This window comes from Globicephala melas, chromosome 11, assembly GCF_963455315.2.
Source record: "Globicephala melas chromosome 11, mGloMel1.2, whole genome shotgun sequence".
Lineage (NCBI taxonomy): Eukaryota > Metazoa > Chordata > Mammalia > Artiodactyla > Delphinidae > Globicephala > Globicephala melas.
This window is the reverse complement of record NC_083324.2, coordinates 80,632,606-80,646,476: the sequence shown is the minus strand read 5'-3', so window position 1 is coordinate 80,646,476 and position 13,871 is coordinate 80,632,606. Positions and strand designations below refer to the sequence as shown.

Below are 13,871 nucleotides of genomic sequence, written 5' to 3'. Positions count from 1 at the left end.
TTCTTTGTCACTGTGGAATACAACGATGCTCGTGCTGAGTTACCCAAACCGTTTATTCAGGTTTTTATTAGCCATTTGCTCTCTAGCCATTTTGAACAATCACAGCTATGCCGTGGGATACACACAGCATAAGGGATGCCTGCCCCTACCCTTACTATTCTTAGGTATTGTGTGATGACTTCTGAAGTAGCCAAAGTGAAGCCAGGTACTTCTGATCCTCATGTGTCTTTGGTGGAAATAGCATTGGGCTTAAAGCAAAGATCCACAGGAGAGGAACAGAGGAAGTCTGTTCAAACTATTGCTCTTCAGACTCCCGCTGGGAGAAGTGTAGAATATAAGCAGTAAAGGAGAACACTGAAAATGTCCTAAAAGATATCTAGAAGAAAACTGGGTTTCCGAGGACTGACTTCTGCGTATGAGTAAGAAACAAGAATGTAAGAACTAAAGAACCTGCCCTCAGAGACTGAAACGGTCGACTTTCAGGTCGAAAGTTTGATGCGCTATCCGAGGTGCTGACACTTGTATTCTTGGACATCTATTCAAAAGTATTTGTTTGTTGTCCGGCTTACCTTTCTTTCTCATTTGTCCCTAACATTCCAAGCCCAATGCGCTAAAAATCAGTTGCTGCCTCAGATACATAAGCCCAAAGACACCGGCAGACCCTGCTTCTACGCTCAACATTGCTCCCACTACGGTCACACGGGAATCCAGATGTGGCTTTCCAGCTGCTCCCTATAAAGCTATCAATTCCAGCAGTACTGCACCGCAAACAAAAATTCAACCACACGAGCGCCCTACAAAGTGCTCAACTTGTTTAACCAGCGAGGAAAAGAGCAACTAGTAGCTCTCAGACTACGATAACTGGAACAAAACAAACTGGATTCTTGTGGGACATAACGTTTTCACCTACTTCGCTTAGAATAATGGAGCTTCTCTTGCGGTGGACCTGTAGAAATACAGAAGAGATAAAGACCTTGGATACATCCACATACTCCCTCATCCAAATATTACTCGTGTTTAATTCTCATTCCCAAACTTTCTTCTAGCGTCTCGTTCTCCTGTCCTCCTTGGCTGCTTCTCCCACTCAACTGTCTTCCCCTCCCCACAGGATACTCTCCGCTCTTCATCCCCTCTCTTCTCCGTCCCCCTTCAACTCTCCCTTTCTCAGCATTAGTCTAGGAACAACCGAACATTGCTGACCTTTCAGAGTCATTAGTCACATGTCAACTAATACTCTTTTTTGTTTTATTTTTTCAACATTTTAACGTTCCCAAACCATTCTTAGCTCGCAGGCAATAGTTTACCAACCACAAAGTATAGGGTCTCAGAACTTGTAAATACTCAAACTTTAAGAACAGGCAAGCTTTCAGTAGCCTTTTGCCAGTTAGAAATAACTGGAGAATAAATTCGAACAGAAGGATCTGAGCCCCTAGGGATTCAAACTTTGTTTCCCCGGTTTAAAAACTCCAAAAGTTTACCTAGTGAACTACCCAAATCTATAAATCTAGTTACTGGATATACATTCAGCTAATTCATTTGGTAGATATTATCCTAGTTGCAAATCTCCTCTGCATTCTCTTCATTGCAGAGAAAATTCCACTTGAAAGTGATACTGTAATCACTAGCTCTCAGGATTACTTTATTTTCCTCCTTCTTTTCTGTCTTCCATTCCTTTAGGTGTCCAAAACCAGAGCTGTAGCATCCCCTACAAAATGTCACAGCAGGGTTTGCAGACCATATTGCTGGACTTAAGGTATTTTATTTCCTGGTGAGTATCATGAGTTCATTCGTTTCTCTCTTCCCAATTTCCCCAAAGAATTGAAAACTGCTCAACATTATATGCTTATGTGGCACCACTTCTTTCCCTATGAGTGATAATGACATTTTCAAAGAGGAATAAATCCAAAAGCCACTAATCTCAAGTGGTCTTTTGATTTCAGGATTTCCATCTCTAAAGAAAAGATCTGGAGTAGGTGTTCTAAAGCAAATCTGCCTGGCATTGAAACTTGCCCTGTTACATGTTGGCTGTGAACTGGTGTCCAAGTAATTACTTCATCTCTTAGGGAGTCTGTTTATCAAGGAGGTGATATAATCATTTAATGTAACCCATTGTTATTACTATTATCCGCTTCTTACCCTTAGCTACATTAAACAAGCACCTTTTTTTTTTATTTTGAAAGTATGAAAAAATAAATGTGTCATATTGGCCACAGTCTGAACTCAAGCTAGGGTTCTGTGAGCAGGATTTCAACTTGCCCTTGGGAAACCCACCAAGTTTCAATGCTCAAAACTCAAACTTTCCTACACCTGGCAGTAAGTGATGCTCATTATCTATCACACAGTGGGAAAAGGCATCTTGATTCAGTTCAAGTGCACTTGTTCCTAGATTTGGGAAAAGTTTGAAACCAATAAAGGGCATTAAACAAGAAAAAAGTGGAAATACCCATCCCAATTCCTCTAGTTTGAGGGGTAAAACAATGTATGTTCTCTATAGCGAAGAACATGGAACTTTGAGGTAATTTCAACTAAAGGAAACATCATCCTACTAAAAACATGGGCCACATTTTTGTTCTCTCAACTTTTCTCCCACCATATTCTAGAAGGCAGAGAAGCTGATATCAGTTCCTGGTGTGCTCTGGAAAAAAAAGTTGCTCTTCCCAGAGCTTCCTGCCTATTCAAACAATGGAGCCATGACAGAAATCAAGAGATAATTGCCCTATTTTCAAGATTTTGTGGTTTCTTGTGTCGTCTAGCTCGCCAGTCTTTTAGGCAACATTGATGATCACAAAATGGCTCTAGATTATTCTATGAATGAACTCACAATGAATGTATGGAGTCTCACTCTAGCCAAAATACATGAGATTTTAGAACTTTAATTCAACAAGTGTCTGAGTAATCTGTTTGAACCACTGGCCTCTCAATTCAAACTGAAGTTCTGGAAGTCCTCAAGTTCTTTGACAGACACCATAACCATTCCTACCATCCTCAGAGAAAAAGTTGGGGATCCTTTGATGCTGGCCACCTCCTCACTCACACCCAGTAAACCAGTCAATAATCTTGTCTAGGAAGAAGTTGTTCAAATTTCTAAATTATCAATGATTTGTAAAATAAAAATCTTACCAGCACTTTCCAGTTTACAGGCCATATTTTTTCCTCCCTAGTTACTTTCTACATTTCTCTAAATTTGTAACCTTAAAAGCAATACTGAGGTTTCTTTTTTAATGTTGTAAGGAACCTTCCTTAAATCAACAATATCCCTACAGTAGAACAGAATAAACCACTGCAAGTCAATAGATGTTACTCTGGTTTCTAGCTCTTCGTATTCCTGTTGAGCCAAGAGCTCCATGTCAGGAGGGTAAATGCATGGACAAGATTCTCCAGAACAAAGCTGGGTTGTACTAGTCTTGGCTCATATCTAAGTAAGGGAAACAAAGAAATAAACAAAAAACTACCAGGCTCTAAAACAAGACCTAAATCCTGAACCATCAAATTGAAAATTTAATTTTCCATCAAATTATCCAGGATTAAAGACATTTTGTTATGAAAACCTCTGCAATTCAAAGAATTTAGGTTTCTGCCTAACCTATATTTTTTATCCTTTCTTTTGCTTTATAAACCCAATGTGCTAACAAATAGTCACTCCAGACAAATCTTAGGTACAGAAGCTCAAAAGTGTCAGCAGATTCCATTTCTAAAACAAAAGGGTCTCCTCACAGCTACAATGGGGTCGAGAAAATGTGGTTTCTTACTGCTCTCTTTAGCGCCACAAATACCAGTGACTATTTGCCAAAACCAAAAACTCAACTGCACGCATGCCCTCCTATGTACTGTTTGTCTTGTTTTGAAAGAAAGAGCAGTGAGACGTTCTGCAAACCTTGACATGCTTAGAAAAAACAAGCCAAGTATTACGTGGAACAAACACTTTCAGGCTACTTCACTTAGGTTAAAGGGAACTTGTTTCCTGTTTACCTAAAGGAAGAGTCAAAGAGAATGCACCCACCAAAATCCTATGCCAACACGAAGTGTTCTTCACCTTCCCTCCTCCACATTTGGGTCAGATATTGTAAATTCATTCCCATCTCCCCATCAAGGTCTAAACTTCCAGAGGTAGCACACACAGTACTATGGTTTAAATCACTATGCGTTACCTTTTATGTCTTTCTGGCAGCATTTTGGCACAATGAGGAAGGAAGTTGTAAAAAGGAGGAATATTTAAAGCTTTCTTTGGAGATAATTTCAAACATAAAATACAGTTGCAAATCTATCTTATATATCCAGATTCATCTATTGTAACATTTTGCCACATTCATTGGTTCTCTTGCTCTCTCTCTTGCTCTCTCTCTCCACACATAGATTTTTTCCTAAACCATTTGACAGTGTTGGCAAACATATCCTTTTACCCCAACATACTTCATTGTATCCTTTCAGGGCACTCCCTTATGTAAGCACAGTAAAATTGTCAAATGTAGAGAATTTAATATTGATACAAAACTATACCCCTCATACACAAATTTTGCTAATTGTCCCGAGGACAATGGAGTAAAGGCTAATTTGCCTTTACTCCATTTTTTTTTTTCCAAATCCAGGACCTCTCCAGGGTGACACATTTCATTTATGTTAATGTATTTTTAGACTCCTTTAATTTGGGACCATTTCTCAACTTTTCTTTGTCTTTCATGATATTTTCGTTCATTGACATTTTTAAAGAGCATGTTACAGTTGGTTTGTATAATGTGTTTCAATTTCGGTTTGACTGCCTGATTAGATTCAGATGATGATGCATTTTGGTCAGAATACAATAGGAGTGTTGTTGTGTCCTTCTCAGTTTATCTCATCAGAGGTACATGATGTCAGTGTCCCCATTATGATGAAGGTAATCTGATAATTTGGGGTAAGGTTTTCTCTGCTGAGTTTTTTAATGGTCAAGTTACCATTTTCATAAGAAATATGTGAGGATAAATACACTTTGATAAATACATCTTTCTTTATCAAACTGTCACCCATAGCTTGGGCACTGATTGATGAATTTTGCCTGAATCAATCATCACAGGACAGTGGAAAATGATGGTGCTGTCATTTCTTCCACACAATAATTGGCATACTACGTAGGGTAAACTTTCTTTTCCTTCCTTTCTTCCTTTCTTTCTCTCTCTTTCCTTTTTTCTTTCTTTCTCTTTCCCTTTCTTATCAGTATGAACTCAAGTATTCTTATTTTATCCATCCAGACTATATTCTTTTTGTTTATTACTCATTTTAATGCTCAGTGTTTCCAAGATTTGACTCATAAATACTGTGCTCAATTATCTTTGAGTACGTTCTTACATACTAGCTCAGAAAGATATTCTAGGCTCATCTTGTACTTTTTCTGTCCCAGCCCTCTGGTGACAACAAGTTCTTCCAGGAGCTTTGGTTCCTTCTAGTGGAAATCTGTATTAAGAAATTAAGATATGGGACTAGCTCCTTTCATTGTTCTTTGAGTGTCATTGATTCTAGGCTCTTCTGGGAGACAGGGTCAGGAAAGGGCTCTTCTTTGCCTTCCTCTATTCAAGTTTTGTGTAGCCGGGTCTTTGGGGGTAGGTTGACAAGCGTGAATCAGTCCTAGGAACGGTGACTTTTTGCTTAGCATGAAGTTGCTTTTCTCCTCATGTCACCGCGAAAGAGAATGAAAGAAAGGAGTTTCAGAAATAATGGTGTTGTGCATAAAGGATTTTTGTGATAACAATTTCAAGTTCGCAAAAAAAAGCAATGCAGATAGATATTGCCATTAAATTTTCTTCAGCCAAGTTTGTAAAAGTGTAAGGGGGTGTAGCTCAGTGGTAGAGTGTGTGCTTAGCATGCACAAGGCCCCAGGTTCGATCCCTGGCACCTCCAGCTGGAATATCTTACATCTCGTTCAGTGTTTCTTTGGTCCTTGGCTTTCTTCTTATTCCCTGGTTTTCTTACATGTTGAAACTTCTTCGTCACTCATAATTCATGCTGATTTGCTCAAACTTATTTGTCCACCTTTGAAAGCCATCCACTCTAGTCACTGAGCAGTCACTCCTATGTTGGCTACAGTCTTTACTACACAAAAATTAACTACTGGGGAAAATTAGAGTTCTGAGAGCGGGAAAATCACTTTGACCATGGTCCCACCCCACCCTTCATCAAACTAGCATCAGGAATCAGTTCAACGGGGTTTTTCCTGGATTTGGAGAAAGTTTAAAATGAAGAGGCTAGAAAATCTGAAGTCAACCTGCTCTAGTACTTTGGGGAACAAAGTTCCTTCTCTGGCATGAAGAGCACAGGATTCTCCGGTAGTGAGACGTAGGACAGACTGGCTGCATAATTTGCTGGCCACAAGGCTCTCTGAAATGCACTGGTCACAGACACATGAGGCTGGCCATGATGACAGCTATAGAAGAGAACGCTCCAGCCAAAGAAGCAAGCCACTCTCTTGAGTCCTTGCCCTCTCTTAAAAGCTTGAGAGTGGATGTTCACCAGTGCCAGGTTTGAGCTGAGAAGGCAGGAGATACTCATTCACCACACAGACTTGCTGTCCTGTCCTGTCCTGTTTGGATCCCAAAGGAAAGAAGTAAAAAGAGTATAGGAAAACTTCTTTTCTCCTTCTACTTGTTCTGAACTCTCACTCTGGGTATGCTTGGGAGAGCATCACCTCTTGAAAAGGCTGCTAAAGGAGATACACAGCTGGAGTCCTAAGCACTTTTGGAAACATCAGAGAACACAGATTTAGGATACTGGTCTCCAGAAATTTGAGATAGTTGCTTGGTACTTGTGGGATGATTCCACCTTTTCCTACAAGTAGTTTTAACTTCGTGATCCTATTAATAACAATGATTTTGATGAATCAACATGAATTTGATTATACAATCCAGTTTATGAAGTAAAAAAGTTTTTGTGTCTCACCTAAACCAGGGGAAAATGTAGAGGGAGACCTGAATGCAAAGCAAGAGGTTTGAGGGAAAGAGAAAAGCTATTCTTGGTCACAGAAGAGGTGAATGGTTTGATTTATGTTAGTTTACTGTTTGTTGCAAACAATTGGCCACTTTCAAGAAGCCAAGTCACATAAAGTGATTGGCCATTGTAAAAGTTTCATTTCAGCAGTTTGGGAACATTGCATCTCTCTTACCTGATAAATTTGGCTGACTAGACGTGCAAAATCTCCAGTAGTTCTCTGAAATTAACCTACATGCACTCTAGGGGGCGCACTCCACCCAAGGTAAATGTCTCGTAAAAGAAGCGCCCCACCAAGCTACTTCGAGCCATTGTGAAGTCGAGGTCTCCACGGAAGACACTCCTTCCACTCTGTCAGAGAGACTTGAGACCCACTACGTCTGCCCATCCCTTGTATCTGGTGATTCAGCCAAACATGTTCTAGGATCATGTTCTTGAAATCTACAGTATAATTGAATTGTATTAAAGACATTTTTCCTGCCGGTAGAGGAGTCAGTTGCAGCTTACAGATCCTCCCTGGAGCGTCCTCAGATACGCATACCTTCCTAACATACCTAACATACCTTCCTCTGGCGCTCTATTTTCCCCTGTTCCTGTCACTTCCCCATCGTCATTTCCTTCCCCTTCACTGCAGAATTTAGTCTCTGGCTCAGGCTTCTCAACCTTAATTGCCCTCAGTATCATCAATGATTTCAGCGTTTTAGCTGTTGTTCTGTTTTGAATACACACACACATAATCATGAGGGTGCCCGCAAAATAAGCTGGTTTCCCAGATTTTAAATATATCCCCTTTTCTTATAAAGAAAATTTCGCTTTTGTTTTGTTTTTTCCAACCTTGGAATCCAAATGGAACTATCATAATCAACTCTGCTTTGTTAACTGATCTATTCTGGTTGTGATTTAATTTACAGATTTAAATATGAAAATCTAAAGTTTACTTGGAAAAATCTAGGAATGTTGGAAGGTAAGAATTTTCAACACACTACTTAGCAACACGTTTTAGCTGCTCCGCGGCATGTGGGATCTTCCCGGATGGGGGCACGAACCCGTACTCCCTGCACGGGCAAGCGGACTCTCAACCACTGCGCCACCAGGGAAGCCCAGCAACACATTTTTCATTCATTCCTACTTTGAGATTTTCTTTGTGTGTCTGTGCATTGGGGGGAGGGGTGCATATTGTTACGGTCAGTCACAAGACACTGTGAAATGACCCATAAAGGAAGAACTTCTCTACTGTGTGTGTGTCAATGTGCTATGTATGGTGTATATGTATGAGACTCTATTTGACATTAGGCGATCTTTATTTCACTGCTTTATTAACCTGGTGACATGAGGAAAATACCTGAACATCACTGGACATTTTAATAATTACCCAAGCCTTCTCATTTTCCTTACTGACAAAATACCCTTGCAACTGGCATACCATCACTGGTAGAGTTTTGCCTTGTCTGGAATGTCCATATGTTAAGGGCTCCAGAAAGAACAATATTAAGCATTCTTAAATGAAGGATTAGTTCACCACTGAGATTAGAATACTGAAAACTGAAAGGAGAAGAAAAGTAAGGTCATAAAGATTCAGGTATGACAATCAATTTCTTCTTAATGTCGAAACTTCTTTCTTGATATTCCTTGACCTCAATACTGAATCACTTTATTTTTATTTTATTTTGCCATATATTCATGCAACAGGTTCAAGCTAGTATCTTTGATGCAACCTTTCATAATGCCTTGGCAGTCATAGTTTTTTAAATCAAGTGCCATTTTATAAAAATCCCTTGGATCACTAATGAAATTATGAAAAATATTAAACATCTACTCCTATTGACATTTTAGTTCAATCTTCCTTTCACAGAACTCTTTTTATTTTGAATTTATTTCATTTTATGATGTTAATGTTACTTATGTTTTAAGTATGTTGGTAGTTTAGTCATTTTGCAGTGGTTTCAATCTGCTCTATTTTAGTGTACAGAAGTCTATGTTACTGAGCTATATATGACTTCCATTTTTGTCACCGTGGCCAATATTTTCATAATCCCATTGGACAGGACAGTGACGGCTAAGGAGAAGCTTCCAAACATCAAGAGAACGGGTCATCTTGTCCAACTGCCTATTAAGATCCCCCTCTTAGGAGGTTGCTCTTTGGAGAGCATCTACATTGAAAATAATCCTTAGATTATTTAGTAATCTATACATCTGCCCATTTAGTAAAATCTATCCCTCTGTTTCTTTCCCAGACCTCTCTGTCATGACTTTTCAGCAATTTTCCCTCCAAGTACTAATCATCCAGCCAAACTATTAGTCACTTGTCATGAATTAGCGTGGATCCCTCTGCTCTATCTGTCCTTCCAAGTAAAATGAACAATCACGTGCCCTGCGTGAAGTCATGCCCGCTGGGGGGATTTACCTTCACCACTGGCCTTCAGGTGCTATGGTAGCTGCTTACATATGTGTGGCGTCAGCATAGGGTGCAGAATTACTGACAAACCAGTCCTGTTTTGTTTTGTTTTTTTTCTTCCTCAGTTACAGGGAACTCACTATGAGGCTATGAATGGGGGTTGAAGAGATAAAGTACCAAGTGTAGGAGCCATGGGAATATAAGCCACTTTTCTATGCAAATGACTCATGTGTGTCGGCCCTGCTCATATATTCTGTTTATACTTAATAATGAAATGATGCTGTGCATGCACAACTTTATGGCTAGATGGATTAGAGAACAAGTAGGTCACGACTGTAAGCTCAAGTCTCATAGTGACTCATGCCCAAGCATTTATTCTCTCTCATAACATAGACCAAAAATGATTTTTTAACAAGAGAATAAAAATTTGAGGAGGATGTCATAGTTTTGCACCAAATCCCAAAGGTTTGCCCTGTGATTCACTAATAGAAGAATGCCAAAAACTCCAAATACCATCTCTGTCTTACATAGACATTTGAGTACTCTGCTGGGTCATACAGGTAAAGTGATAGTGTAGCTTTCGTACAGCCTGGACCTACTGCAGAACTTTCTCTTGTTCTGGGCTTTAAATAAAACTGGTAGCTTTCCAGGCTACTTGTTAAGACCATTACATTATTAGGTCTGGAAGACTCTATATTGCCTCCAAAATTCAAAGAGGTCCTGTAGGGTTACCTTTCTCACAAGTTTTAAAATTTGTTCAACTAAGTCTTTTTCTGTTCCCTTCATAATTTTACCACCACCGGTTGAAACATATTGTGGCAGGTTGTAATGAATTGCTCTTTGTTCAACTTCTCACAAAATAGTCTCACCTGGAGTTTTTCCATGTAGACTATTCATGTAGGTTATTTCTTCAGTCACTTCAAACTGACATTGACTCCTTGAATAAACTACTGAATAATGTCAGTAACATCTGTTAGACTGACTCATCAAGAGTCAAAGAAAATGATGCCAGATCATTTGCTTATTTTTAAAATCAACTCGATGTTGCTCCTGATGTCCTCAAGGCTCAGTCAGCGGGGTCTTAGATTTCTTTTCTCTAGACTTTTTTAAAATTTTTTGGCCACACCCTGTGGCTTGTAGGGTCTCAGTTCCCTGACCAGGTGTTGAACCCCGGACTACAACAGTGAAAACCTGGATTCCTAACCATTAGGCCACGAGGGAACTCCCTGGATGTATTTCTTTGGCTACTACAAGTAAACACTCTGTAATTACTTCTCCGTGATAAATGCATGACTTACAGAGGAGCCAATTATAGAATGACTTGGTTGCAACCTCATCTTCATTAAAAACATTTTTGTGTGTGTGAAGAAATTCTATTGCAATGAGATATGCCATTTTAAAATTTCTAATTTTTGTGACAGTTGCTGTCCTGCCAGTTGGAGTACTGTGACGAGTGTTTATGAACCTGTATATACACTGGTAGTGAACCTGTATATTGCATTCTGGTAATGAACCTGTATATTGCATTCTTTAAGCAAATTTATAGCGTTATTGGATTCCATACCTCAGCATTTTTGGAGATTGTGAGAGAGAAAGGATCAAAAAGAAGAGATAAATAAGGGATCCAAAAAAATATTGCCTTTAAGTTCCCTTACTTTCTGAACAGTGCCCTGGGTCAAGTGACAGGACGCAGGGGAGCAGAAAGGCTTTCCATTGAATCCCTCATTATCACCTCTCTTTAAAATCTGTTTTATACCTGTCCATCCTGCGCTGCCAGGAATTGGATCCAACTGGCATACATGGAAGACAATTTATTCCAAGTCTTCCTGGGTGGGCAAATATATTGGCCAACTAGAGAGCCATACTTAAGAAACCTGAAACCTTCCAAAGACCGAAGTTGAAAATAATCTAAATATTAAAAAGAAAAGTCAAGAAGTCATTTTTTCGGTTAGCCGAAGTAGCTCAGTTGGGAGAGCGTTAGACTGAAGATCTAAAGGTCCCTGGTTCAATTCCGGGTTTCGGCAAGCTTAGCATTTTAGTGAATACGAAATGATGCTCACGATACACCATACTCCTTTAGTATGTTAAAGCCTAATTGCACAATAAACACAATGCTGTGGCCATAGTTCAGCCATGCAGGAGCTCGCAGTTGAGGCCCACGTTTATTGTTTTTAAGTGATGTGTAAGCACTGCTACTTTAAAAAAAATAATAAAATATTATGTGTGCGACACTGAAAAACGAGGAACGATCACTGAGTCACTGTGATGTGTACTGCGCACAGCAGCAGTGGGAAGGGAAAAAGCAACCACGTACCGTCTCTGTCACAAGTACTTCCTGTTGTAGCCCGACAGCAGACATAGATGATGTGTAAATGAATGAGGTTGCTGTATTCGAATAAAACTTTATATATGGACACCGAAATTTGAATTTCATATAAACTTCACGTGTCACAAAATACTATCCTTCGTTTTATTTTTCAATCTTTTAAAATAAAAAACGGTGCTCACATACTTCGGCAGCACATATACTAAAATTGGAAAGATACAGAGAAGGTGAGCATGACCCATTGCTCAAGGGTGACACGCAAATTCGTGAAACGTTCCAAAATCATTCTTAGCTCGCAGGCAATAGTTTATCAGCCACTAGGGTAAAGGATCCCATGCAAATACTCAGAACTTTAAGAGCAGGCAAGATTTCAGTTGCTTTCTGCCAGTTAAAAATAACTGGAGTCATATCCCGGCCGCCCCGCCTTCCCCAATAACTACAGAACAAGTGCGAACATTGCAATACTAAACTGCTAGGGATTCGAACGTTGTTTCCCCAGCTAAAAATTTGAAAGCTTAACTAGCGAACTACCCAAACTTATAGATCTAGGTACTGCACATATAAACAACTAATTCATTTGGTAGATCTTGTCCTAGTGGAAATCTCCTCTGCATTCTCTTCATTGCAGAGAAAACTCCATTTGAAAAAACTCTATAATAGCTAGCTCTCAGGAATACTTTGTTTTCCTCCTCCTTTCTTTCTGTCTTCAAGAACCAGAGCTGTACAATCCACTAGAAAATGTCACTGCCTGAAACGGAAGTGTTTCATTTCGCCACAAGTATTGTGAATTCATCCTTTGTCTCTAATTTCCCCATATGCAGTTAAATTCTCAAGGAAGCACGCTACTCTTCCTCACATCCCTCTGCATTATGTTTCTCATTTTTATTGCCGGCTGTGTAAGCAGAGGGGAAGAAAGTTGAAGGAGTGAGCATTTGAAGATACAAGGGTAGGTTCCATAATGGGCTTCTCTCTTTGGGTGGATGGAACTGCTACTCAGGCAGTCCCTTGGCAAGCAGACCTCAGAGCCAGCTAACTTTGGGAAGACCAAGTGTCTTTTCATCTGGGCTGCAGTGCCCCTTCTCTTGATGTAGCCACAAGACCAGATTCAGAGTAGGTGCTTCACAAAATAAAGGAACTGAACAGACTAAACTCTTCTGCCAACTATTAGATCCTCGAAGACATCCAGAAAAGGAAGGTAATTAGTCAAAAACTTTTTCTCAGCAGCCACATGTCCGGGTGGATGTAGCTGAGTTGTGGCCAGATTACGGAGCATGGAAGAAGTCCTAGGTTTAATCTTCCCTATCTCCATGCTCGCATTTCACAGCTGCATTTTCCTGACCATGTCAGAACCTCTTCTCTTTTTTTTGGTTTTTTCTTACTTTTGCTTTTGCATTTCTCTACTCATCTTTTCCTGCTCACATTCAAGGGAGACTACTTATCTAATTTAGTTGGTTGCTTTAAGCACTCAAGCATTTCTACCCCAAGGGCTTTGGAGTCCATTACCGAACCTGATTGTGTCAGAACAAGGAAGGCTGCGTGGAGCGGGATAACAAAGGAAGATACTGTTCACCCAGGGCAGTAAACATACCAAATGCACATTCACAAGCCAGTAAATGATTCATTTGCAAAAATAATTGAGGATGGGAGGGGGAGGGGGGGAAGAATGGGAAGAGAAAAAAATAAGAGGACCATGCACAACTTCCTACCCCTATTTTCTCAGCTGTGCCTTTCTTGAGAGACAGGTTTCTGAGGAGCAGAAAGCCTGCCCACTAATTTTCTTCCACTCCCTCCTTATCTTCCAGGCTCCACTGAGGGCAACTCAGTGCAGTCACCAGACATTGAAGTCTACAGATCTCAGTTCTACCTTGCATGGGTAGACGTTGCACAATAAATCCACTTCTCATAAGAATGCTGTTGTTATCCAAACCTCAATTCATTAAAATGAGTGTTTGAGTCAGTAAGTGTAGAGTTTTCTAGTGTGACTGAAATAGCTAGATTGAGAGATCCTTTAGCACGAGAGTACTCGTATCTGTTCCCATAGTATGGTGGCGATGGTCATGTTTAGTCAATAATTCTTTCCCAATTCGCATGTAGAAGCTTCCTGACCACAGACACCCTCCTCCATCCTTGAAGTGAATTGTCTAGGGGGCTGAAATGGGGGGTGGAATCGAAATTCCATGCTTTGTCATCATATAT

The 13,871-nt window shown here is 39.9% G+C and overlaps 3 non-coding genes across 3 annotated transcripts; all 3 read left to right on the top strand.

Annotated features, from left to right (window-relative positions):
* Positions 1 to 5,799: 5,799 nt before the first annotated feature.
* On the top strand, positions 5,800 to 5,871 carry TRNAA-AGC (transfer RNA alanine (anticodon AGC)). The gene has a single exon. It is a non-coding gene; the product is annotated as a tRNA-Ala (tRNA).
* A 5,429-nt stretch (positions 5,872 to 11,300) lies between these two features.
* TRNAF-GAA (transfer RNA phenylalanine (anticodon GAA)) lies at positions 11,301 to 11,373 on the top strand. The gene has a single exon. It is a non-coding gene; the product is annotated as a tRNA-Phe (tRNA).
* A 476-nt stretch (positions 11,374 to 11,849) lies between these two features.
* LOC115848832 (U6 spliceosomal RNA) lies at positions 11,850 to 11,961 on the top strand. The gene has a single exon (XR_004037843.2). It is a non-coding gene; the product is annotated as a U6 spliceosomal RNA (small nuclear RNA).
* Positions 11,962 to 13,871: the final 1,910 nt, after the last annotated feature.